This window comes from Balearica regulorum, chromosome 16 (genome assembly GCF_011004875.1).
Source record: "Balearica regulorum gibbericeps isolate bBalReg1 chromosome 16, bBalReg1.pri, whole genome shotgun sequence".
NCBI classification, from domain to species: domain Eukaryota; kingdom Metazoa; phylum Chordata; class Aves; order Gruiformes; family Gruidae; genus Balearica; species Balearica regulorum.
The window spans coordinates 1,106,046-1,131,453 of NC_046199.1; the positions used below are offsets into that span (position 1 = coordinate 1,106,046).

The 25,408-nt window shown below is 56.7% G+C and overlaps 1 protein-coding gene across 4 annotated transcripts in view; it reads right to left on the reverse strand.

The window, feature by feature from the left end:
* DLGAP4 (DLG associated protein 4) overlaps window positions 1-17,361 on the reverse strand; it is a 177,288-nt gene extending 159,927 nt beyond the window's left edge. The window contains exon 1 of one of the 4 annotated variants that reach the window (XM_075768558.1): window positions 17,146-17,361. The gene's annotated coding sequence lies outside the window, so the exon portion shown is untranslated. The remainder of the gene's footprint in view (window positions 1-17,145) is intronic. The other 3 variants (XM_075768559.1, XM_075768560.1, XM_075768562.1) reach the window with 3 other exon arrangements.
* Window positions 17,362-25,408: the final 8,047 nt, after the last annotated feature.

The window sequence follows — 25,408 nt, forward strand, 5'->3', positions numbered from 1 at the left end:
TGGCCTTGCTGCCAGCAGGGACACGTTGATCTGAACATGCCGGGCTGAACAAAGCCTGCCTGCCTGCTGGAAAAGGCCCCAGGGGTCCATCCCACCTCGGTCAAGGAAGCCCAGCAGCCTCCAGCCCCCCCTGCGCACAGCCACGGGCTGCAGCAGAGTGGTGCAGGCAGCATGGACAGTAAAGCCGGCAGAGCTCAACTTCCTTTCCTGTGGGTCTCCTCCCCACCCCACACACTCGAGCATCATTTTCATTTTTGTCTTCACATCCTGCTTCTGCAATAGCTTCACCACCGACCCGGCATGTGCCTAGCTAAGGAGAGGAGCCTTCACAGCCATCACAGGATCCCCACACACAAGCCAGACCTGTGCGTGCTCCCGGCACACAAAAGGAAGGAATTTTGATCTCACCAGTCCCGCAGTTTATTTAAACCAGTGCCAATGCTGGTGTCAAGGCTCCTACTTCATGTGGAGTGGCTTGATCCAGAGCCGCTCCAGGAGGGGAGGACCTGTGGAGGGTTGGCCTCTGGTTTGCCCAAACCAGCCGGCGAGTGCCTGGGGCCACCAAAACCTCCCCAGAGAGCATGACAAGCACGGCAGGTTGGAGGGCAAAGCCCATGGCAGTGATGACAGGCTGGTGATGACCTGCAAGCACCCGCTCACCCTGGCTGTATGATTCACTGCTTGGGTAGCACAGCGTGGCCCACCGGGGCGAGAGCCAGGGGAAGCTCATCCTCAGCAAGAAGACCAGGACGCAGCAGATGGGCTCCCGCGCACTCCGCTGACCTGGTGTCAACAGCTCCAGCCATGGCCAGGCTGGGACTTCCCATGGTCAGCATGCACCAAACGGCATGTTTCACTTGGAGCATGACCAGGGCAGCAAGCTTGGGCATGTTGGTGGGACGCGCTCTCTTCCAGAAAGCTAGAGCCTGTCCCTCTCCAGATGTAGGCTCTGACAGTGCACAAAGGCCCTGCACTGCACGGTGGCCCCATTCCTGTGCTTTATTCCTTGCAAGCCACTCGTAGCCAGGCCTGGCTTGAAGCTTGTCTTCCAGGAACCTCTTGTTCTCCCCCAAAGCAGCCTCTCCCCTGCAGACTCATAACTTTACGTAAGACCAGGGACCACAGCAAGTGCAGCTCCTGAGGCTCCCCAGCTCCCTGCTCGATCCATGGTGCCCTTTCCATCCCACTGACACCTCCTCCTGCTCCTCCAGGAGCTCGGTGGCTCTCACCACCCTTTCCGTGGACGTGTGGGCAGCTGTCTCAGGGTGCAGCTCTGTGGGGGTTTGCTCCAAAAATGGAGCGTGTGGCTTCTGAAGCCTCTACTCTCCAGCCTTCCTGTGAAATCGCTTACTTTCGCCTTTCTCTCTGGCTCTGATGCAGACTCTCAGCATCCGGGGAGCTGGGGGGGCTGGGGCTGGGGTAAAAAGATGCCGTGCTTGACTGTGCTGCTCACCTGCCCCAGACCACTCTCCCCTATTAATGGGAATCTGGGCAAAAGGTTGAGTTTATCTAAGCCAGAATCGCTAAGAGCCCTGGAACTCTGCTCAGTCATTAACTGGTGAGTAAAGCGTGCTCAGTGAGTCACCGATGCTATTATAAACACTTTCTTCTAAAGACTGTAGAAATGCAGTAGGAAAGTGGTGTTCCTTGAAGTCACTGGTTGTAGCTGTTTCCTTCCATCAAGATCTCTGCTCTGCGACCTGGGTCGGCTCCGTCCCCCTGCCTGCCCCATGGGCACCTGCCCCCCCAAGGTTGCATGCCCCAGGGCCAGGCTCTTCATGCCCGGGGTGACAACATGACCTGCGTCTGCACCACTCCCACAACCCTTCCTATGCTTTGCGGCTGCACCTCGTATTAAGCCATTTATAAAGGTTAATGCATGCAGGACAGATATGCTTTTCCCAGATTAATTGATGCTAAAGACACCAGCAGCAAGGAGTTGCTCAGTGCCATATGTAACGCGGTGAGGGCTGCATGACCCTGTCCCAGCATGCTACTGCTCCTTGGTCCCCTCAGTCTGCCCAAAATGCCGCTCCTGCCTGTCACCAGTGTTAAAAAACCCAGAACTTCCTATGAGCCTCAACACCCGTTGGCATCCTATGCCTGCAGATCTGCCTGCTGCCCTTCTCCTGGCTCAGCCCACCTCACAACCACTCTCCCCTCCACTGCTCCTGCGCGTGCAGGGAAGCTGCTGTGACCCCTCTGTGAGCCTCTGCCTCCATCCCCAACCTCTGCCTTGCTCCCTAGAGCACGGCTTGGTCTGTCCGAGGGCCACACAGAAACAGTGACACTTGGGATAGGCTGTGGCCATCACACCAAACTTCTGGTTCACATGTTGCTCTTGATGGCCACTAGTCCAGCCCATCGCCCTCCTCCCCGTCCATCTAACCTGGGTCCGCTCCTGCTTGCTCTGCTCACCGCCTTGCCCTCTGTGCACTTCTCGCCCTCATTCCTGCCTCCCTTGCATGTTATTTTTCAGCTTGTTGGCTTTTTTTTCCCCTTTTGCTCCCAGGTCTCATTTTATCCTTAGCCTTGAAAATGTAAATGCTTACCAGCCCACCTAAGACCAGACTCACACGGGGATGGGTTTGCTCTGGGGGGGATTCCCCAACCCCAGCCCATCCCAACTCCAGCGTGCCCGTGCCCAGCCAGCTCACCAGTGGTGCAAAGGGCTCGGGCTCCTGCCAGCTCTGCCACCCTGCCACCTCCACCCCTTTGGAGACAGGCAGGAGCTGACTTGTGAGCCAGCCTGCTGCTGGGGCTGCCATGCTGATTATTTTACACTTGGTATATCAAAGAGAAAAGAAAATGCCAAAACTCTGGAGAAGGAAGAGGAAGGTGCATTGGACCAAAGAGACAGGGGAGAGCAATTCTTGCAGAGATTGAGAGGACCCTGCAGAAAGATCTTCTGCCTTTTCCCTGCCTGAACACCTTGTCGGCCAGGCAAGCTCTGCTCCGTGTTGCCATTCCCTGTGTCCTGCCCAGGCTCCAGGGCTAGACACTAAGATCTTCCTATTCAAAAGGATTACAAATTACTGTCTGATCCACTAATTAGGAAGGGAAGATGAGTGTGCTTCTGACAGTAATGTTTAGCAGCCATTTAGAGATTGCTCTGAAGGCAGCAAGGCGCTGTGAGCACACCGCAGCGTGGAGCCGCATCTGCTCCACGCCAGCAAGCCCAGGACCACCCCGCCGGCCCCGCTGCCGGCAGCTCCCTCTTGCTCTGGGAGGCTCTGCCCGACGCCATCCCCAGCTCGCACGGCTCCTGCAGTGAGTCTTGCCCTTCTGCAGAGCTCGCACGGCTCTCAAGGATGTCCCCAGGCCATTTGGCTCCTAGCCCCACTGCCATTACTTCATATTTATTTAACAAAATTAAAACCTGCTTAGTGGGGCCAATTGAAGGCAGGGGAGACAAATCGGATCTTCATGCTGCTGCCAGGGAAGGGCAGCCTGGCGCCGGGCTGGAGGCCACCTGCGCTGTCTCCAGGGGGACACGGACCCTCCCTCCCGCCCGCCCACTGGCAAGTCACGCTGGAGGACTGGGCATTGGCAGGCAGCGGCACAGCAAGCACCCCTACTGCTCACAGGGCCCCCCCTTGTCTCCTTCCCCTCGTGGCAGAGCTGCTTTGGCTGGGGAAGGACTCCAAGAGGAAAGCCCCGTGCTGTGATGGGACTCATTGAGTGCCACGGGCGCCACAGTCCCTACGTGTGCAGACAGGCATGGCCATACCTCTGAGGGGACCATCCCAGCCCCGCAGCCACCCACAGGGCAGGATGGAAGCAGCCCCATGCCTGTGCGTTTTGGATGACACCCATATCCACAAGTCTCCACAAGTGTGTGGAGACTGCTCTGAACACCTCCTCCAGACAGTGCCCAGAGACAAGACACTGCTCCCAGCCCAGGAGGGCAGCAGAGCTGGCCTCGGCCCCTTCTGAACCCGTGCTGTCTCTAGCAGGGCCCCTGTTTCCCATGTAGCTCCTTACAGGACTGGGCTCCTCTCTCCTGGGTGAGAAACTTGCTACAGATCAAACAGGAGATCAGGCGGGTCTAGGACCACCTCAGGAACTGCTCTACAGCTTTGGCCCTTCCCAAAAGGTAGATTTCAATTAGATGTGAGGCAGAAATTCTTCCCTGTGAGGGTGGTGAGGCCCTGGCACAGGTTGCCCAGAGAAGCTGTGGCTGCCCCTGGCTCCCTGGCAGTGTTCAAGGCCAGGTTGGATGGGGCTTTGGGCAACCTGGGCTAGTGGAGGGTGTCCCTGCCCATGGCAGGGGGTGGCACTGGATGGGCTGTGAGGTTCCTTCCAGCCCAAACCAGTCTGTGATTCTATGATTCTATGAAAAGTCATCCTAGTGCTGACCCCCATTCCCCAACCCACCAACAGACACAAGCCCAAGCAGCTCAGCTACCTCCAGAAGTGCTCCATGCTGCATGCAAAGGCTTTCCATAGGAGAGAGAGAGCAAAGAGCCAGAGATCGAAAGCATGAGCCACATCTTCAGAGCACAAAGGCAGACATACCCTTCACCCCCGGTATGACCCTGCTGGGACTCGACACCTGCAAGACCCACCCTGGATGGTCTCCCACCCCGCCTGGCCCCGGGTGCTCCCTGCCAACCCTTGGTGCTGAGTGAGCACAACATCATCCAACACAGAAATGCAAACAAGATGTGAAGGCAGAGGGAGGAGACAGGAAACCTCAGGGACACAGGCCCCACAGAGGAGCAGCTTCATCACAGAGATGAACCTGGCCCGCTTAAGGTATTATTAGATTGAGTTGCAGTGGTATTAATGAGTGCTTTCAATTTTAATTAAGTTAATCTACCTATAAAAGCTCTTTATGCCCATAAACATATGATCTGAGAGAGAACAGCGCTTTCAGCCACGTTTTTACACCATTTGAGCATATTTTTTGTAGACACCTATTTAACAGTGATGACAACACAACAGCTGGGAGAAAAGCACCCACTGCCCAAACCGCAGCTCCCTGCACCGTGCTGGTTAAATGTGGAGCAACCTCTTGCTTGAGTTGCCTGAATTTCTAGGGGAGGCAAGATTTCATGCTCTCATTATGATAAAAGTTAGAAAAAACTGTGAATTTCAATGGAAAAACATGCATTATCTTTTCTCCACTGGGGAGAAGATGGTGCACGCAGAACAAAGAGCTCATGGACATGATGACAAGCATTAGAGCACCCAGGGCTGCCGGGGTGTCCCTGTCCTCCCCCTGTTCCCATCTTGAGTGGAAAGGCTAGCCTGCTGGCCAGGCTCTTGCAGAAGGAGCCACACTGGAGCCCGTCCCCAGCCTCCAGCAGACCCTTGTCTGCTTTGCCCAGCAGAGGTTCATTTTCCTGATGCCTCCAGTTACTTGTGGAGTAGGGTGTGGGTGGCCTGGGTTTGATTCACTGGCTTCTTCCTGGGCTTGGCCTTTCCCATGGCTGGGCAAAGCAGGAGAGTCAGAGCCTGCTTCAGACCTGGGATGACCTCCTCAAATCCACACGTTTGGGCTTTCTCCTCCCTCCTCCTTGTGAATCCTGTGAAATTCCCCTTTCTGAGCAACACGAGCTGAGGTCCAGGTGCCAGAGGACACAGGGGCTCCCAGGGGAGCAGTGCCTTACACAGGCTGGTCTTCCTTGCCTGGAGGAAAGGACAAACAGAGCCACCCTGCACAAAAACGTCAAGCTGACCAGAAAGACATCCTGTCACATCTGCAGAGAGAGGAAAGAGCAGGAACGGCACTGGAAATTAAAACGTGTCAAGGAAAGTGACAGTCTTTTCCCTCCGGGCGAGGCAGGCTGGGTCTCGGAGGGCTTTTGTGCTGGGCCAGCAGCTGCTCTGAGCGTTGGGGAGAGGTAGGGGAGGGATGGACCTGGGGCTCTCCCTGGCTGGCCTTCACACAGCAACGGCCTGTGCTGTGGAGCAGGGGGACCCCCCTTTAAGGGGTGCCCAGGCTGGGTTCAGAGCAGAGGTGAGTCCTCGCCAGCTACAGCGATGGCTTGGTCTCCCACCATTTTGGCTTTCCAACTAAAAATGCCTTTCCCTCCAACCCACCCTATCCTCCAGCAGCATTGCCAAGGGCAGGAGATGCCATCTACCATGAGAGCCACCAGCAGCATCCAGCCCCACTCCCACCCTGGCTCTGGTCACCCTGTTGCCAGCCTGACTTGGAGGGACCTCTCCACCCCCAGTTTGCCTGTGGGGCTTTGGCTCACGGAGGCCAGCCTCGTGTCCTGCAGCTTGTCCTACTGTGGCACACAGTGAATTTCGTCACTTCGTCCCACAGGTGTGCAGAGTCTGTGCTCAGCTCCTGCCAGCATCTCCTCACTGACCCCTCTCTTATAGGTCAGCAGGGTCCACCAAAGCCACCAAACCCCACAGCAGAGGAGAGGAGACATGGTCATCTAGCAAGGAGATCTGGCAGTGCTTCTTGGAGTAGCAAATGGAAGGAGGGAGAAAACCAGTCAGGGGTCATAGCCTGCAAGTGGCTCACCTTCACTGGGACGAGCGGTGCCACCAAAGTAGGGCTGCTGGGCTCCCCGGGGCCATGGCAGCACAGAGGCTTCCCTGGCACGCCGCACAGAACAGGGTGTATCGTCTAATTATATCAGCTCTGTCCCACAAAGCGGAGCTGGGAGATGGGGTGCCCTATTTACATGCCCTCCTCTGGTCCCCGCAGCCACAGCACTGGTGCCAGCGTGCCCCTTGCCTGAGTGCTGCGATGGCCCCACGTCCTTCAGCCTAATCAGCTGGAGGAGGAGAGCAGCAGCTCCCCACTGCCTGCACCTCCACACCTGGTGAGGCTTGCTGGGCGCAACTGCTGCCTGGCTGGATGTTTGCTTCTTGGGAGGAAAAAGACGGTTGCATGGGTCTGGGTCAGTGTCTGATGGACCAGTGGCCTCTGTCCATCCCACCCTCCAGCCCCTGGACTGGTGAATACTGGGCTGCCCTGAGGGCTGAGCATCAGATCAGGCACTCCTGGGGAAGAAGCCTGCCCTGGGCAGCCCAGCAGTGCAGTCCCACAAGGGTGCTGGAGCTTGTGGCCTGGGAATATGTGTCCTCACCACACCATCTCGCACACATCCCCATGCCAGCAGTCATGAAGGGGTCTGCAGCAAAGGGACTCCAGCTAGCGCTGAGTGACTGGCATGAACACCCCAAGACTGACAGCATCCTCACACCTCCATGTCCTGCCGGCCAGCCCGGGGCAGCCCTCTCCCAGCCCAGCACTCGCTTTCCTTCTCAGCTCAGACCCTGCTCCAGGAGGTCTCATCACCTGTGGGGTGGGTTGTAGTGAACCCGTCCTGCAGGGCTGTAGTAGCCCCGTGCCGAGAGCCTTTGGGGTGGCTGGAGCCATCGGGAGGTAATTGCCATCTCAGGCAACACAGGATTGAAAGCATCAGGGCTATGCTATGAGCATGGGCAGGGCAGGCAAACACCTTCCCTGCCCGTGATGGGAGAACTGGAACCAACACACCAGTGCCAGGGTTATTGTCCTGCTGTGAGGGTGCCAGGCAAGGGGACTGGGTAGGAGCCAAGGGCACTCAAAGGTGGTGTCGTAGCAGTGCACACGGGGAGGGGGTGCCAAGGAGTTGGTGGATCCCACCCAAAGTCCTCTGGGTTCACCTCCCAGAAACTTCACTGTGCTCTGGTGGTCCTGGGCACAGCCTCCCTCTCCTCCTGTGGGACCTCTGGATGCTCCAGCTAGCCAGCAACCTGCCCAAGTGGTGCTAGGGACTCAGCCCCTCTGTGCATGTTTGGAGATGCCCCTTTGACTTTCCCTGGCCTCGGGGGACCCCCTCACTCCTGTGCGCTTCACTTCAGCCACGGCTCTGGGAGCCCCTTCTGTTGGGCTGCCGGTGGCAGGTGTGATGGACAGCACAGCCCTGCATCCTGCTCTGGTGGGGCTGGCAGGAGAGGGCTCAGCCCAAGGGCTGGGGAATGGCTGAGGGTTGCCTGGCCCCTGCCACCAGACTGTTGGAGGGGCTGTGGGCCGAGAGCAGCTCGGGAAGCGCTCCTCACCTGACGTTATTTTGGTTGCTAGGTGATTAAATCATCCATCTGCTTATGACAGCACGGGAGAGCAGTGAGTCAGTCCCCTTCGTACAAGACAACAAAGGGTTTTTCAACTCCAGCCCACCTCCAACCTGTCCCCGGATCCGTCCGTGCCTGGAGGACACTCAGACAGCAGAGCCTGCCGCTGCGCAGGGGGAGCGGGGATCCTGCCTGGCACCAGAGCCCAGCACCCCAGGGCAGGGCAGCTGCCAGAGGCAGGTGCCACGGGGGTGTGGGCATCTTCCACCGTGTTTCTGCGGAACAGGACCTCCGTGGCATCCTGGAGAGTACAGCTGGGCAGCTGTGTCCTCACTGCACCACCTCGCTGGAGGGTTTTGCTTTATTGCATCTAGAGCAACTTTGAGGGACCAGATGAGCCCCACGAGAAGCAAAGGGAAGTTTGTCCCCCCAGGACAGCCCAGCACCCTCAGCACAGCCACCTGAGCACCCTCCCCCTTCTGCAGGCTCGGCTGCACCCACCACAGGGACGTCGCTAACATTGCACACGCGGAGCGGCTGCGACCGCGCGCTTCGGGAGCAGAGCCCAGGGAAAGCTAGCAGGCTGCTCATGGAGAGCAAGGCAGAAAGGCAACAGTTTGGGAGGAAAATAACATTTTCATAAAGCGTTTGAAGTCTTTTGGAGAAGGAAAGTGGGAAGGGAGAGAGAGAAGAGCCTCTGTATGTGTGTGTGCATACATGCATATGTGAGAGAGCGGCAACAGGAGCTTCCCTCCCCGCCGAGAAGAAACCATCTCAGTTTCTCAGGTTTTGGAGAGTGTTGAGACACTGGGAAATTAAAGCACTGCCCACAAAATGTGCTCAGAAAGTTCAGTTTTCATTAGTAAGGCTCTGAACCACACGTAGCTGCTGGACAAATGCCTCTGCTGCCAGCCGGCACGCACTGAGCCAGGGGGCCAGCTGCTGGGTGAGGGGCTGGAGGCTGCCCGGGACCTGCATGCCCTCCCACACACAGCCCACCAGATCTGAAGCCCACCAGTGCCAGTGGAAATCTCCTGTGAGATGCGCAGGCCCTTGTGGGAGCTTCAGTGGCCACACGGAGCTTTGCTGTGGGGATGGAGCTGGGAGGCCACCCCGGGGGCTGCCCACCCCCTGCCCACAACTGCCCGGAAGGAGAAGCCCTGCAGCAGGGTAAGGAGCACCACACGTGGCAAAAATGGGGCAAAGCTGGGAAGTGCCCAAAACTGACTTCTCTACCTCCTGCCACTGCAGGAGAGCAAGTGCAAAACACCCACTGCCTGTCACGTCCCTCCCACTCCACACACCCCATGCCGGGGCTCAGCCGGCACCGAGACAACCATAGCAGCATCCCAAACCCAGCTCCCAGCATCCCAAACCCCAGGAGCTGGGCTAGTGGCCTCCCCACTGCTCTGCACAGTCCTCCCAGGTCCCCTGGCAGCTATCACGACTTCTTAGTGCAAAGAGACTCATTAATGAAGTGGAAAAGGAGGAGGAGGAGCAAGCTGAATGGTCTGTCCTAAGGGACAGTACAGCAAGGAGGAGGAGGAGAGCACTCAGCATTGATCTCGGGATATGCAGCTACCAGAGGGAGAGGAATGAGTGTCCGGAAAATAACTGCGGGTGGAAAGGACAAGGGGTCCAGCTGGCTGGGCAGCCTGCCCAAGGGGGCTGCCAGCAATGATGGAAGACAAAGAGGTGTGGGCAGGAGGAGAACAGGGCAGGGATGCTGCCTCCAGAGCCACACAGACACCACCAGCACCCCATCCACAGCGACCTCCACCAAAAGGGAGCACTGAGCTGGCAGGAGGCAAAGGGAGGCCTGCAGAGCCATGGGCAGGATGGCTGGGTCCTGAGAGATACCCATGGCGTGACAGGAGAAGCCTTCCCAAGGCTGTCTGCTCCATCTGCACTCCCTGCCCTGGACCTCAGGTCTCTCCATCCTGTGGGGTACTACCATTTTGCTGGCTCCCAGTGCCCTGGTGCAGCGTTAAGCCTGCAGCTCGCCAGCAGCAGCACTGGCGGAGGGAGGAGGACAGGCTGGACTGTGTGGGAAGGATATTTTTCTTTAGCACGTCGGTTCCCAGTTTCCAAGCTGTCTCTGGAAGGGCCTGGATGCTGCGCTTGTGGGCAGCACTGCAGGGAAACTGGGGGGAGCAGGCGCTGTGCTCCTCCTGGCCACTGGTCCCTGGCCACCAGCCCCTGCTGGCTCACCCTGGGGCAGAGAATGTGGAGGCCCCAGGAGCGGGTCTGTCTGCTTTGGATGTGGGGAGCGCTGGAGGCTGCCAGGGAGCAATGGCAGGGGAAAGGCTTCCCTCCCCACCTCGCAGCTCCAAGCCGAGAAGTGGCGACATCAGGGTGGCAGGGGCAGGGGCTGCACACTCAGCAGCTCCACGACAGCTGATCCTCCAGCTCCGAAGCCTCGCATCATTCCTGGGGTCCCCAGCAGCAACCGTTTCCAAACCTAGGGAGCCCTGGTCTGCAACAGCCTCCCATCCCCATGTCACACAGGAGATGGATCCCTGTGGCTCAGAGCCCACGACCTTGGCCTCCACTGCTCTTGTGCCAGGCAGCGGGAGGGCTGCTCTCCTCTGCTTATGTCCTTCAGGCCTCAAATCCCACAGGCAGACCCATCCGACCTGCTGGGGCCAGGACTCCCGCACCCAGGAAATGACTGGGAGCTCATCAGGAGCTTCGGTGTCACAATTCGTGCCCAGCCCTGCTGCCCCACATCCCATCGTGGAGGGCACACACACCTTCACCAAGCACCACCCTCTCATGCTGAGCTGGAGGAGAGGACACCAGCCATCAGGCTGTGGTGGGTCTGTCCATCCGTGCACCTCCAGGACACCCAGCATGCTGCCTGGAAAGCACAACCCAAACCTACGCCTGGCATGGAAATGGTTTTCCCACCTCAGAGACTTTCACCCCCAGCAAGCAGGGACCAGACAGGGAACGACACCAGTGTTCATGAACTGACAGGCTGAGAGATCCTTTGCATTTCAGTCAGCTGAAACGCCTCCCTGAGACATTGCTAAGGGGATTCACTGGACTTCAACCTCTTCCCAAACCAGCAGCAGCGTCCAGCTGAGACAAAAGGAGGGTGGGTTATTTAGAAAATGCCAAACCGACCCTTTCTGATCATTCGGAAAATTACCTTACTATTCGGAGCACGAAAATTGCTGGAAAAGGGACCTTGTCCCTTAAACTGTGTCTGCTCGGTCCCAATGCCAGCCCCAAGTCCTGGATGCCTCCACAGGTCTGCCCCAGGAGGAGGGTCCTTGGGGTCCCCGCTGCTCTCGCCGGGCTCAGTGCTGCCCAGGGTCTCGTCAGGAGCCTAACCCTGCAGGTTAGGTCCAGCTGAGCACGGGTGCAAGGTGGCAAGTCCCAGCGGGCACGGGCCATGAACGTCTGGCTGAGGTACCCATCTCAAGGACTTGTCCAAGTCCATGAACCCCCAGCTGAGCTGCCAGAGCAGCCATCTTCTCCTGCCTCTCCACCATGGGAAGGATTAATCGGACGAGGGAACCGGTGAGGGAGTGTCAACTTCATTCCCGCAGCGAAGAAACTGTGCCATTAAAATCCTCTCTCCTATGACACACACTGAGCCTATTTCAGTAATAGTTTGGCAGGGGAATTGCATTACGGAGCCTATAAATACCTCGTGGGGTGCTGCTCTGCTGATGGAGCAGTAGGACATGGCCCTTGCCCATGCCGGTGCTGGCCCTGGCAGCCTCCTGGAGAAGGCACTGCCATCACCATCACTGGAGCCGGCAGCTGCCGGGCCCTGCCCTGAGGTGAAGGACGTATGGACACCTGCCAGGCCCTGCCCTGAGGTGAAGGACATACAGACATCTGCCAGGCCCTGCCCTGAGGTGAAGGACGTATGGACACCTGCCGGGCCCTGCCCTGAAGTGAAGGACATACAGACACCTGCCAGGCCCTGCCCTGAGGTGAAGGACATATGGACACGTTAGGGCAGGGCTGTCCCAGGGCAGCCCCAGAGGAGAGCTGGGGGCTGGGAGACAATCACGGTCGATGGGAATGGGGCAAGAGCTGTGTGAGCCCTGGAGACACCAGAGGGGACAGAGCTGGGCCAGGGGAAGGACAGACGTAAGAGGATGGCGGAAAGCATTAGCACCCCGAGGACGTTTCCAAAGCAAACTGTGAGTCTCCCTGTGGCTGCAGCTGAGGACTTTGGACTCAAACCAGCCTGACGCACGGTCGGCCTGTCTCTGTCCTCATGGGGCAGAGGGGGGTCTCACACAAGAGGAGGTAGCAGCTGAGGCTCCTCAGGGCACAAGCCGATGCCCTGAAACATCCCGGGGACATTAGCCGCACGTTCTTCCCAGCCCACACGGCACAGGGGGAAGCTGCTCCCTGCGAAGCCCTGGCCATCAGCTGGGCCATCCTGGGCACCAAACGTGAGAAATCAATGACCCACCTCCAGTGCACGCTCCTCTACCAAGGCCCTGAGATAACGCAGATGAAGAAAATACTCTGCCACACCTGAGAGGGACAGCAAATGGAGGCGAAGAGGTAGGGAGAGGGTTCCAGCCCCCTAGTCGCACCGGCCAGCCACCATTGCAGCACTGCACAGCGAGGGGAATGGCTGGAGCCGCAGTGCTGTCATGCATTCGTCATCTTGCAAGGGAAATTGTGTGGGTGGCCCCTGTCCTGCGAAGATACATTGAGACAAATGGCTGAGGGATTTGGATATTAAATACTTGATGTAAGGGGACTTTCATGACACTTGTCATGGGTCTCATACAGCTCCTCCTGAGCACAGAGTTAAGCCAGTGCTGAGTAGTTTTAACGCTCCTGCCTTGTACGTATTCTATGCACACACCGAGCTGACACCCACCTTCCCTGCTCAAGGGCCAGACCTCTGCCCACCTGCAAGTGTCAACACCATTCTTCAAAGCTCCAGGGTCCCTCCTGCAGAGAGAGCTCCTCCAAATCCTCCCCAACAGGTCTATGGGCAGCACAGGAGATAGATGGGGCCACCAAACCCAAAGGCAGCTGCTGGAGGCCTGAGGGAACAGGGTCCCTCAGTGTGAGAGTCACCAAAGGGATGTGCAGAAGGGTCCCACGCTCCCTGGGGAACGCAGGAGCCCCAGGGGACATCTAAACCATCCTGCAGCCAGCAGAGTGTAGGTTTGTGGCTGTTTGTCACAACCCTGCTGCCCATCCCCAGGGGGCATAAAACCACCATGATGGCTGTAAAAGCTCCTAGACGTTGTACAGCGCTTCCCTCAGGCAGCTGGAAAGCTTTGCAAAGAGCTGCAGCAAGCCAGGCCTCATTCAGGGAAAGTTCTCAGGAAAGGTAATTTTCCTGACAGCCCATGGTCCAAACCCACCATCCAACTGGGAAAGGCTGACATCCGTGAGAGCCTGCCTGAGCAGAACCAGAGCTGGCATGTTGGGGTGCAGCCTCAGGGGAACTTTCCCTCTGCAATGTCTCTGCAAGCAAGAAGGGGCTCAGGACTCCCTTTCTCTTGCACACTCAAAACAGTAACACAAGGTCACACAAGGAGCCCACTGGAAACTCTGCTAATAGCTGCATGGTTCTTGTAGCCAAAGACACTACCCACAGAGGAACCCAGCTAGGCTCCCAAACAAGATGTGTAAGCAGATAGGAAGTGTGAAATACAGATATCTTGTGGAAAGCTTCATCATTTTTATGCCACAGACAGCAGGACACACTGAGTCCAAGCTGCGAGTGGTTGGTGCAAATTTCCAAGTGTCATTTCAACAAAGCTTTGCCATCACGTAGCCAGCTTTCGGCAAGACACAGCACCTCAAACAACGGCTGGTGCCGAGGGCTTCCCGCACATCCCCAAGCAGAGGAGCTGAATCTTCGCTTCCATTTATTCTGCATACACCTAAAAACACCCCCCCAAATGAAGAATAATCAAGCAGACTCCTTGTTCAAGACAACCCCCTCTGGTCATCCCAGCTATGGCCTTCGATCTGCCTGAAGCCCTGTTGCTTTCTGTAAGCCGGACCAGAGTCCTCTCTTCAACCACAGCCTGCTCCTGCGGAGGGTGGGTGGTGTCTCAGCCCGACCCAGGGTGACTCAGCACACCTCACCACGGTCCAGGAGGACAAAGAAGCTGCCCAGGGCTGCAGAGCTGCAGCAAGGGGCTGCCCGTTGCCTCCAGCCCCAGGCATGGCTGGCCAGAGCGCTCGGCCAGCTGCGGCTTCAGCCCCAGGTGCCACGGATCCAGGCTGGAAGACAGTGAGAAGAAAAAGCATGCTGAGCTCCAAGCTCAAAATCAGCACCTTGAACCCCGTCCAAAAGCAAATCGGAAGTCAGCACAGCTTCTGGCAACCAGGTGCTGCCTCGCCTGTGGCTGACGCCGCTAAGCACAAGCTGACGACTTCGGCTGGAGCCACGGGCAGCAAAACCGGGGATGCAAGTGGCTGCCGTGGCACAGGTGTCCTCCCAGGGACACTTTTTCGCAGGTCGCTCCCCTCCTCTGTGGATGGCGAAGGGATGATGTGGGCACCGAGGAAAGCAAGCTGCCATCTGGATCCAGGACTATTCATCTCTGACGACGGCAGCAGCGGCTCAGTGCTTGGGAGAAGCCTGATTGTGGACAGATTAGAGGGGACGCAGCGTGTTCATCTCTCCCCATGCTGCGCTGCTATTACCCAGACTGAAAATAAAGCCTCATTTTTTATGCAAAGATGCACAATGGTTAACATGAGAAAAGCTTGCCTGAGAGGCATGCAGGTATCAAACCAATTTCAAAACGGGTCTCCAATTACTACTGATGTTTATTTGATTTACATTTTTTTCTGGCTTGTCAGATATTTATGTTCCCAGGGTAAAATTCAGCCCGGCACCATTGGACTGCCGTGGAGGTGTAAGAAGGTGCAAAGTCTCCTGCTGCGGAGTGGCACATTTCCCTCGAGCTGCTCTATTCCTTCACCACTTGCAGCCGTGCTTCAAACTGTACCGGTACATCATGTACACCAAGAGGAGCGAGGGAGCTGAGCTGCTGCGGAGATCAGAACTGGCCTTGCACACACCAGCTACCGAGCCCAGATTTGGAAAAGCCCTATTTTCCCACTGGCGTGAGAAGCAGCCCCATGTCTCAGGAGCAGGAGCGGCAGCTCCGACCAGGCGTTAGCTTCCTGCAGGAAGCCTCTGGGCTGGCTCTGCTTCGTGCTTCCTCAGAGGAGAAGCAGTTGGAGGCGGATTCGCAAGGCTCCGAGAGTCCATTTTGCAGGAAGCGCTCCAAGATGCCCAGGTCCTGCGGGCTGCCAGCCCCCGCGCATCTGCACGGACACGTCTGCTCATGCTGCAGCAGGTGCCAGCCCTACGCCAGGGTGGTGGCACAGTGTCAAGAAGGTCACCAATGCTCGGATCCTCAAAGGCAAGTTGGTGCCACGCTCCAATCGAAATGATGGTGAGGAGGCTCTAAATCCTGCTCCTGCCTGGGCCTCATCCTGGACCGGGGCTTCCTAACTGCGTCACGGCAAAGGCCTGTACGAGAGTTTGTTCTATGGCATCTCTCTCCTGGGGGCGGACTAGCATGTGGGGGGACACTTGTCAGCCCCTCCAAAAGTCTAAGACGAGTGTAATGACCCGACCACCACCTCGGGGCTGATCCATGCCACTGCTACAGCTGGAGGGACACACAAGGAGCCTGCCCACCAGCCGCATCGACGGGAACGGAGGGCACAGCCAGGCGCTGCCGCATGCTGCCAGGCGGCTCCATTGCCCTCTGGCTTTGTGTGAGCCGGTGCAAAGCAGGAGCACCTTTACACCGCCAAAACCCGGCAGGCAGCGGGGGGTGAGGTTCAGGCTGCCAGCTCTGCTGGCGGGCACGGCACGCGCGGCACGGCACATGTCCCCGGGAAAGGAGAGGGGGACAGTCAGGGCCCGAGGGAAGGGGGGGCTGAGCTCTGCCTTCCCCCTCCACGGGACGCACATGGCCAGGGCTGCCCGCTGAGACCGGGGGTGACACTCGGTGGCGGGCCGGGGCAGCCGGCAGCCCCTCGCCCTCGGAGATGCCAGGAGCCAGGCTGGGGCCAGGCGCTCCCACGGGTCACCATCCCCCTGCCCTGGCACACGGGTGCTTACAGTCTCCACGCACCTCCGCACTTCCCCCACACGTGCCTGCTCCCTCCATCACTCTTGTGTGTTCCCTGGCACACACCCACAGCCCCCAACACACACACACAAACACCTCCCCCCGCAGATGGCACACACGTAGGCACACATCACCTACCGATACACACGCGTGCACGCGCCACGCACACCCGGAGCAGCGCACACGCATGCACCAGAACGCACACACACGCACGCTCAGGCTGGGGTTGCTCCCACACACAGGCTCAATGCGGTTGGCACGCACGCAGAAACGGGGACACGCTCAGCTCCGCATCCCTAACACGGACAGGCGTGTTGTGGATCTCACACCCAGGCGGCAACGCACACACAGGCTCCGCAGTGGATCCCCCCCCCCCCCCCCCGCACACTCAGCCGAGGGTTCTTGCACACGCACATCAGCGCCGTGTGGCTCCCAGAGAGACGGCGGTGGGGACGGGCTGTGCTGTGGCTCTCGCACCCAGCCTGCGCAGCCATGGAGCCCCGGCACGCTGCACCCAGCACCTGCACACCTCGGCCTCCCACGGCCCTGTGCTCGCCCTGCGCACAAACACCCGTGGGGTGTGACGGGCCACGCCCCCCCCCGTGGGTGCTGGATCTCACACACACACACCCCCCCCACGCGATTGCTCCGCAGCCACTTAACTCCTCGGTGCCCGGCCCCAGCACCATCCAGCCCAGCCCCGCACCATCCAGCCCAGCTCCGCGCCGTCCAGTCCGGCCCCAGCGTCCCCGAGCCCGGCCCCAGCACTATCGAGCCGTTCTCCCGCACCGTCCATCCCAGCCCCGCACCGTCCGGCCCGGCCCGGCTCCACACCGCCCCCCCCACTTCGCCCCCGGGGCTGCGCCCCCCGCCCCGTTCCCGTTTCTCCCCTCTGCGTCGGCCCGGCCGCCGCGGCGCCCCCCCCCCCCCCCCGCAGCCCCGCAGCCCCGCAGCCCGCCCCGTCGGGCCGGCCCCGCCGCAGCCCCCCCCGCGCCCCCGCGGCCCGCCCGCTCACCTCGATCCGCGGCGGTCCCGCGGCGGGGCAGCGCCCGCTCCTCGCAGCGCCCCGGCGGCGGCGGGCTCGGCGGGGGGCCCGGCTCGGCTCGCCCCGGCCCGGCCCAGCCCCGGCCCCGGCCCCGGCCGCTGGCCGGCCGCCGCTGCCCCCCTGCCCGCGGCGCGGTCCGGCCGCCTCGCCCCTATGCGGAGGCTCCAGCAGCACCGAGGCGATGCCCATTCATTCAGCTTGTCCCCCGCAGCCCTCCCCTTCCGCCCCGCGCTCCCAGCCTCCTGGATGGAGGTGGCTAGTGATGCTGCAGCGGTACCCAGAGCCCCCGGAGAGTACAGTGCGGAGAGGAGGGAGGGAGAGGAGGAGGAAGGAGAGCAGAAGGAGGGAAGAGGAAAGAGAGAGAGGGAGAGGGAGATGGCTGCCCCCAAAACCAGAGCTGGATCTGGAGAAGACTCTGGGATTGCCACAAGTAAATCAGGGCAGGGAGCGGAGCGGGGCCGGCACGGCACCCTCCATCCAGCCCGGCACAGCACCCAGCAGGGCACCCGGGGATGCTGCGAGGGCGGTGAGGGCAAGCAAAAGCTTGGGGGGGGGGGTGCGGGCGGTGGGCACAGCCCCGTGCAGGGCCAGAGTGGTGTCAGGGCCCCCCTGCAAAACCTAAATGTCCTCCTCCGCTGAGTCAGGGCTGACACCAGCCGGGGGGGTCACCAGCCACCCCAGCCAGGAGCTTGGCTTTAAAGGCACGTAAAGCTCGGGGGACACCTTTTGCCCATGATGCCGATCGAGTGCGCAAAGCCTGTGCGCTTGGCCCCACACCTGCCCTTGCAGCCCACCCGCTTTGCCATCCTCAGACGGGTTTCCTCCACCCCCCCCAGCACAGCCAGGACCCCCTCAAAAGGCACTGGGGTCCACGTGACCGGAGCCCCAGGATAATGTCCTGCACACCACATCAAAATTTCTCAGCTTTTCCTAATCTGGGTCTTGCTTAACCCTTTGGAAAATAATCCACTGACCATCTGCCACAGTGATTTTCATTTACAACCTTGCGCAAATTAGGCTCAACTGTTCACTTCTCCTCTTTTGCCTGTGGATTTTAGCCACTCTGTTGCATGGGTCTCTTCCTAGGCACCAGCTTGCCATGGGTTGGAGTGTGCTTGCTCTTCACCCTTCTCTGATCTTCTTAGGAAGCTTTGCTCCTAATTGGGTGGAAGGTATTCCCCCTGCCCAGCCTGCCTGACCCCTGTTGTCCTCTCCTGGGGAGGGCTGAAGAACCTGCCTAGGAGAACAGCCCCTGTCTTCACATGCCCCTTCGAGGTGTGCACAGGACAAGGAAGAGCTTTTAAGGATATTGAGCAGATGGGTCCATGCAGGATGTTGAGCAAGAGCTCTTGGACTTCCACCTGCCACGGATTCACGGCCCAGCCTCAGGCAATTCAGGTCTCTGAGGTTTCAGAGGTGGTTCATTGCTAATTCACGGACCTTGCTGCTTTGGGAGGCCTGACCAAGGTTGCCCCATGAGAAAGTGAGGTGGTCAGAGAGCCAAGCAGTGGTCATTTCTAAAAACTAATGCCGCAGCCACTGTGCACCGCCGTTTCCCTACCTCAAGGCTTCAGAGCCTGAGGGATGAGTACAAGATGCTATGAGCAGCTATCATGGTTATTTTCTCATCACTTTGCCCTATGCTTTTGCAAATGGATGGCTTGGCTTTCTGGGGAAGAGGCTTCATTCTCTAAGGAAAATGGAAATATACAGATTTTTTTTTTCCTTCCTGTAGCAGATTCAGCAAAAGTGCAGCTGCCTTCACAGCCTTGAATACAGAATTGACCATTCAGTTCATCCCTAAGGGGAAATGACCAAGTAGAGAGGAACAACGAGCCCCACAGTGCTCTCTGCACCCTCTACACTCTTTCTCAACCCAGGCATTTTCCTCTCCCAAGTTTCAAGGGTGCCTTGGCTCCCTCTGCAAGGCAATGAGGGCTACCCGCATGCTGCCAAAATCGCTCTCTATATGCTTATCAGCTTCAAAATGGGTTTCCTTCTCAAATTGAAACCAGGCAGTTTATTTGTCAATGATGGAGACTAGGGCCCGGAGGTGTGGGGACAAAAGAGAGCAGAAGTTGAGTGAATGGCTTACTTGGAAAGGCACCATGCTGCTGCATTTCATCTGTCAAAGGCAAGAAAGCTTCCAGATCCCAGTGGCAGGACCAGTCAGTCTTGAATCCTTTGGCTTTGTGGGGCAATGCCTTTTCCATCATCCTGCCTATTCTGCAGCCCTCCCGAGCCTTATGCCAGCCCCAACTGTCTGAGAGGAAGTGAAGATGAAGGCATAAAAAATTATATTTATTGCTAATTTTACCAAGGTGTATGTGTGCTCCTTAGAAAAGCAACTCGGTGTCCTAGGAAGTCTACAGCCAGGTGCAGTGCCCAGGGGGATGGAGAGCAGCCCCGGCAGGCTGGCATGCTCCCCTGTTGTGTTTTTAGTTAGCAACCCAGCAAAACTCATGTGGAGGAATAAGATGGTGGGATAAGGAGGGATATTGGGAATGAAGGGCAACTGGGGAGGTTTATCTGCAAACCAGCCCAAACCCTCATTTCTCAGGTGTACAAGAGTCAAGAGGGGACTTGGACACTAGCAGAAAAGCCACAGGCAGCTGTAGAGGCTTTTCCAAGTGAAGACAAATGGCTCCCATTCCTGGTGATAAAGGAGGGAACATCAAGGGGGCATAGGAAGAGGTGAGATAGTCAAGGCAAAGAGGAAATAATCCTTCCAGGGACCAGTGTGATGAGTTAACATGGCTGCTGTTAGGCCAGAGAAAAGAGAGTAGCAGTAATCAAATGGCAACATACTTGAGCCCAAACAAGTACATTAGCTGGAGGAATTAATATGAAAGGCTTCATCTGGAAGCAGCGTATGGAGAGAATATGTGGGACACAGGTGTAGCTGGGACGAGGGTGCAAAGCAGTGGAGCACAGAGGCCTTGTCTGCTTGGGAGAGATGGGGAAAGGCTTTGGTGAGAGATGATGAACTCTCCTCTCACTGTGTTGAGATTGGGCTGATGGGCTAGACCCCCACCAGGAAATGTCAGCCAGGCTGGCTGATTTTTTTGGAAAGAAAGAGACAAGTCTGGCACAGCACGGTAGATCTGAGAGTCACCATAGAGATAGCGGTTGGAGTTAGTGGGTGGTGGAGATTACCCAGAGATAATGTGTGAAAGGAGAACAGAAAGGGCTGAAGGACAGGATGCTGTGGGCATCCAGCAGAAGAGGGACGTGGGCATACGGAAGAGGCAGAGAAGCAGAGATGAGAAAGGCAGGCAGAAAACCAGGGAAGGACATCAGAGAAGCTCAAAAGGACCAGCTTTCTAAACCAGTGTGGCTGACTGCGTGGAGACCAGGAGAAAGATCAAAGATGAAGATTGAGCATAGCTTTGAAACCATCATGAGAAACCTGGACACAGGCTCTGTGCTGAGCAAGTGGGACAGAAGGCAGAGTCAGTGTGAGTGTGGAGGTGGAGGAGGGGAAGGGCTGGGGGAGATGGGGCAGCAATCTGAGGGGATTCATCCAGGGTTAGAGATACTTGTGCTGCAAACCTGAGGGGCCATAGCACAAGTTCGGGAGAGAGCAGAGCAGAGCAGAGGGAGGATGTCAGGGGTCTGTCCCCATGGGATGGAGGGGTGGGGTTTCCAGGAGAAACAGAGGGATCCAGAAGAGTCCCACTGAGGTGGCAGGGGAGATTTGTCTCTACAGAGCAGCAGAAGAGGATGAGGGTTGACAAGTCAGGATCTCTTACATCCCTCATGAAGACAGTGGCAGAACACTGTGTGGGAGGTCAATTCCCTGAGAGGAACAGAGTCATTTAGGGAGAAAAAAGCAGAACCAAATCCAAAAGGAACTGTTTTGAGTCGAGGAGTTGTCTTGAATTTGGGACTTGCACTGTGGCACTGTATGAGCAATGGCCACTTGGAGTGTGTGAAAACAACAGTCACCCTAGTCACACAAAGGCCCTTCTATTTCAAATTTTATCTGCCTGGAAGTTTAGCTAGTGAATGGCTTTGCAGCCCACAGGACAATCTCTGAACGTAGTTTGCAACTCTCCGCTGTTAAGCAGAAACAATTCCTCTGGCACTGGATTGCTTCGGTCTCCACCGGTGACATGATTTGTCAAAGACGCCACTGAACATTTCAGTCATACTGGACCAAACATTTACTGCCAACAGGAGAAATGACCCAATTTGGCTCTGCATGGGGAGCAAGCAAAGCTGGGGAGGGACTGGAGGACAAGCTATGGAGAGGGAGGTCAGAGGAGAAGCAGTAAGTGAGGTGGCAGTGTAGAGTGATGGATGCAGTGCTAAGCATGCACAAAGCAATGTTGGGGCTGTTGAGTCTATAGGACCCTGAGACAAACAACCATGACTGACTTAGGAGATGGAGGAATAAGGAGGAGACGCGGTGAACCAAGGTGAAGGCACTGCAGGGAAGCAGCCGTTCATGTGCAGAGTCCAGACCCCAGTGCCGTCAGACACATGGTGGGACTGAGCACAGGATGGATTGGCATCCCCCAAGCTCACAAAGCTCTGAGCTGATGTGGCTCTTCCAGTGAGATCCTACAACCCCCTGCACATTCAGGGTGCTGCAGATACCTCTGGAGACCACCGAGGGGTGAAAGGCCAGAAAATCTGCAGTGGGCTGTAAAAGATGAGAGGTGTGTGCACAGCGCTGTACAGACCTCAGCACCTCCCAGCAGGCAGAGGGCAGGCCTGGTTTGCTGTGATCTTCTATCAATGAATCACTCAGAAGTCAACTCTTCTCCTCTTTGCTCCTTGCTGATATCAAACACTGGTGAGTAACAGCCTGTTAACTTAGCCACATGCTCAAAAACCTCGGCCCCAATCTTCCCGTGCTCCCTGTGCCCTGCTCACTGAAAAAGTCTCCCTCTGCCCCTGCCTCAATCTTGGGTGGCAGCTCTTACAAAGCCTGTTTCACCAAGGAGGAATGGTCCTGCTATCCTTTGTCATAAAATTCCTCCTTACCCTGCCAGAACAAGCTGGAGACCATCAGCACATCTGGGGAGAGACATGTTCCACATAGACAAGAAGTATGACCTATAGTTGATGATATCTTGAAATAAAAAGTATCCCGTGCCTGACATCAGAGAGCATGCAAAAGAGGGCACACCAAGAACTGAATACCCAAAGGGTGAAATAAGTGGACTAACCTCAGCCAGACTCTCACTCTCATATTTGCAATGCACCAAATTCAATTCAATACATGATGAGCCCGGTAATGAGCACAGTAGGGCTGAGAGTATAAGGCCATATCTAGTTATCTGAAGGGATGCCAGGGAGGAAGGCTGAGGAGTAATGGGATAAAACTGAAGGGAAAAGCTTAGTAAGATTCAGAAAGAAGCTTAGGCACTTATGGAGAAGAGACCAGACAGGGAAGCAAGCAAGGGACAGCAGACCTCCTGCTACAGACCAAGAGCTGCTGGCCAGGGCTGCACAGTTAGCTGCATTAAGTGCGTAATGACTTCCTTGGGAGCGTTTGCCATGAGCCACTGTTGGACGTACAGTGTTAGACCAGCCAGGCCATCAGTCTGCTCCAGTGTGACCGTCTGCATGTTTTTACTGCAGGAGACCATGGCTCGGGCACTAGGAAACAGCTTACGATGCTGTCCAGCTGCTCCTCGAGAGATACTGGTATGTTTAGTACCTGCAAAGCTCTGGGTAATATTCTATGAAAAATGAGTCTATACCAGGAAAGGAAGAGGGAAATGAATAAAGGCAGCTTCAACCTTCCTCCCATTACTCAGGAGCTGATCTTGCTGCCACACTCTGACCACAGCCGACGGGCGGTTCTGCATCTGCTGAGCAGGGGAGCAGCTTCACCCGGCGGCTGCTGAGCAACTGCAGCTACAGCCCCTTCTCCTGCCAGACCAAAGGCTTGTACCTGCGCAGGGGGGAGCGTGCTGTATCCATCAGCACCTCCGACCTGCAGGATGGCCCAGAGGTGCCAAAGCTTTGCAGGGTTTTGCACCTAGAGACTGTCTCTTGCTGCTCTCCTCTGCTGCCAGCCTGGCTGAAGAGCTCTAGGGGAGGTGCTGCAAGCAAGAAAGGACAAAACACTGTTTTGCGAAGACTGTAGTGAGTCAGTCGGCTAATTCGAGGCAAGAATCTCTTCCAGAAAGGAAAGATAAGGAGGAAGCTGCTTGTTCTGTAAGATGAGGCCAGGGAGGGTGTATGGCAGTGCCTGCAGAGCTGCGCAAGCGTCTCTCTGCTCCCTGCCTCCTGCTGCATTTTGTTCGCACGGGCTCTGGGCTGTGACTGCACGCTCCCCTTTGCCCACTGAACAAGGGGCCAAGTCCTCAGGCTGTGGGAAGTCCTGGGTCTGACCCACAGAGAGTAGCCAGGGCTGCATTCAGCCAGGGATCAGACTGCAGTTTCAGAGCATTCTACTGACTCTGACACCAAATTTCATTCCTACATCATTTTACATTCAGTCTCTTCTCCTCCAGCAGTGCTGGGGGATGACAGGGTCCTGGGTCAGCCACTCTGCCTTGGTTTCCATCTAGCTTAATTGCTGACTTAACCACCGATGAGCGCCTGTGCCATGAATGGCGTGGTGGCCCTTTCTGAGGCTTTAAATACAGCAGTGAGCATGGACACTGGGTACCTACATATCACAACTGAGATAATTTTCTAGATGCTTGTTGCTTGGCAGCCAAAGGCTTAGAAATGTCAATTTCTAATTAAAACCATGCACCCAAAATCTACACACCCTCCCCAAAACCCAGTATTTTTATACACTGCTCTCAGCTGCAGTGGGCATGGTGATAGCTCTCAGCATGCGAATATCCAGGAACAAGCCATGTTTCTGCCAGGGAGGAGGATGCAGGTGAGAGATACGCACCAGCTAAGCAGAAGTGCATGCAATTAAAGAAATAGATGCAACCTGATAAGAAGGATGTAACCCAGAAATAGAAATGAGGAAGGCTTCACTGGAGCACCCAACAGGCACAGCAAAGCCAGCGTGCTAACCACAAAAATGATGGCAGCATAACCATTCCCATGTGAGATAAAAGGCCGGGGCCCGGACCTGGGGACAGGCTGCACGGAGGAGCGGACATCCTCGCTCTGCCAGGGCAGTGTCTGCACCCAGTGCCAGCCAGGCAGCACCCATCTCCCCTGGGTAACCGTGTCTTCTCCCGAGGCCAGGATCCTGCACCGGTGACTGGTCAGTGCTTGCTGAAAATGGGGTTTCCTTATCGGAACTGGTGTTTGCAACACCAGTCTAATCATCTAAGGGTAAGCTGATATGTCTGAGGTAGTGTGGCTCTCACCCACTGACTCTGCTTGAGCAGGAGACACGATAAACCCAGACCCCCAGATCCCCTGGCTGAAGCAGGAGGTAACTCCACGGTGAATAAGCATTAAAAAAAAAAAAAAATCAGCCTTGTTGAAAAGTAGAACAAGATAAATTACTATTTTTTTAAATCCATGTCATTGGATTACAGATTTGGAGAGGTTAAAAATAATAATTGTTGGCAGTTGTATTTGCTTTCTGGTATATAAACCTTTAGAGTTTGTATTTCTAAGCTCCCGCTACATGAGAATAATGCCAAGGGCATGGAGAGAGGAAAGGAGGGGAAAGGTGCGGAGACTCCCCGGGGAGTGCAGCTCCTGGCAGGTTACAAATATAACCTGGAGGTTATAAATATTTGCAGATACCATGAAATGCCCAGTGAAGTCCTGAGCTGACGTGCTGCTGGGTGGGCAGCAGCACCAGACCCCGCCATGGGCAGAGCCAGCCCCGCTGCCAGGCTGCGGAGAGTAGCAGTGCTTGCAGGAGCAAACCGCCTCACTGGAAAATTTATTTTATTTTTGGACAAAAGTTTGAAGAACCTCTTTTTAGCATTTTCTCACAGAATAATTCTGGGTTTCTGCTTCTAACTGACATTCAATTTCAACATCTGAGCTAGGGATAAAATGAATATTTTTACAACCTGACTGAATTCAACCCAAAACGCTTAGAAATGATGCAACTGTCATCTGCGGAGAAAAGCAGAGGTGGGCAAGCATCTACAGACCTGGTTTATGGCTGTGGGGTTTTATTTGCCCAGTTCAGACTGCAGAAACCCTCGCAGAGGTGGCAGCTGGCCGGCAGGCAGCCCAGCCGCAGCCCACCCCGCTCAGCCTGCCCAGCCAGGGGCTGCCCAGCCAAGACACCGGCCTCGGCACACACCCTGGGGCATGTTTCATCATGGGGCGATGGTTT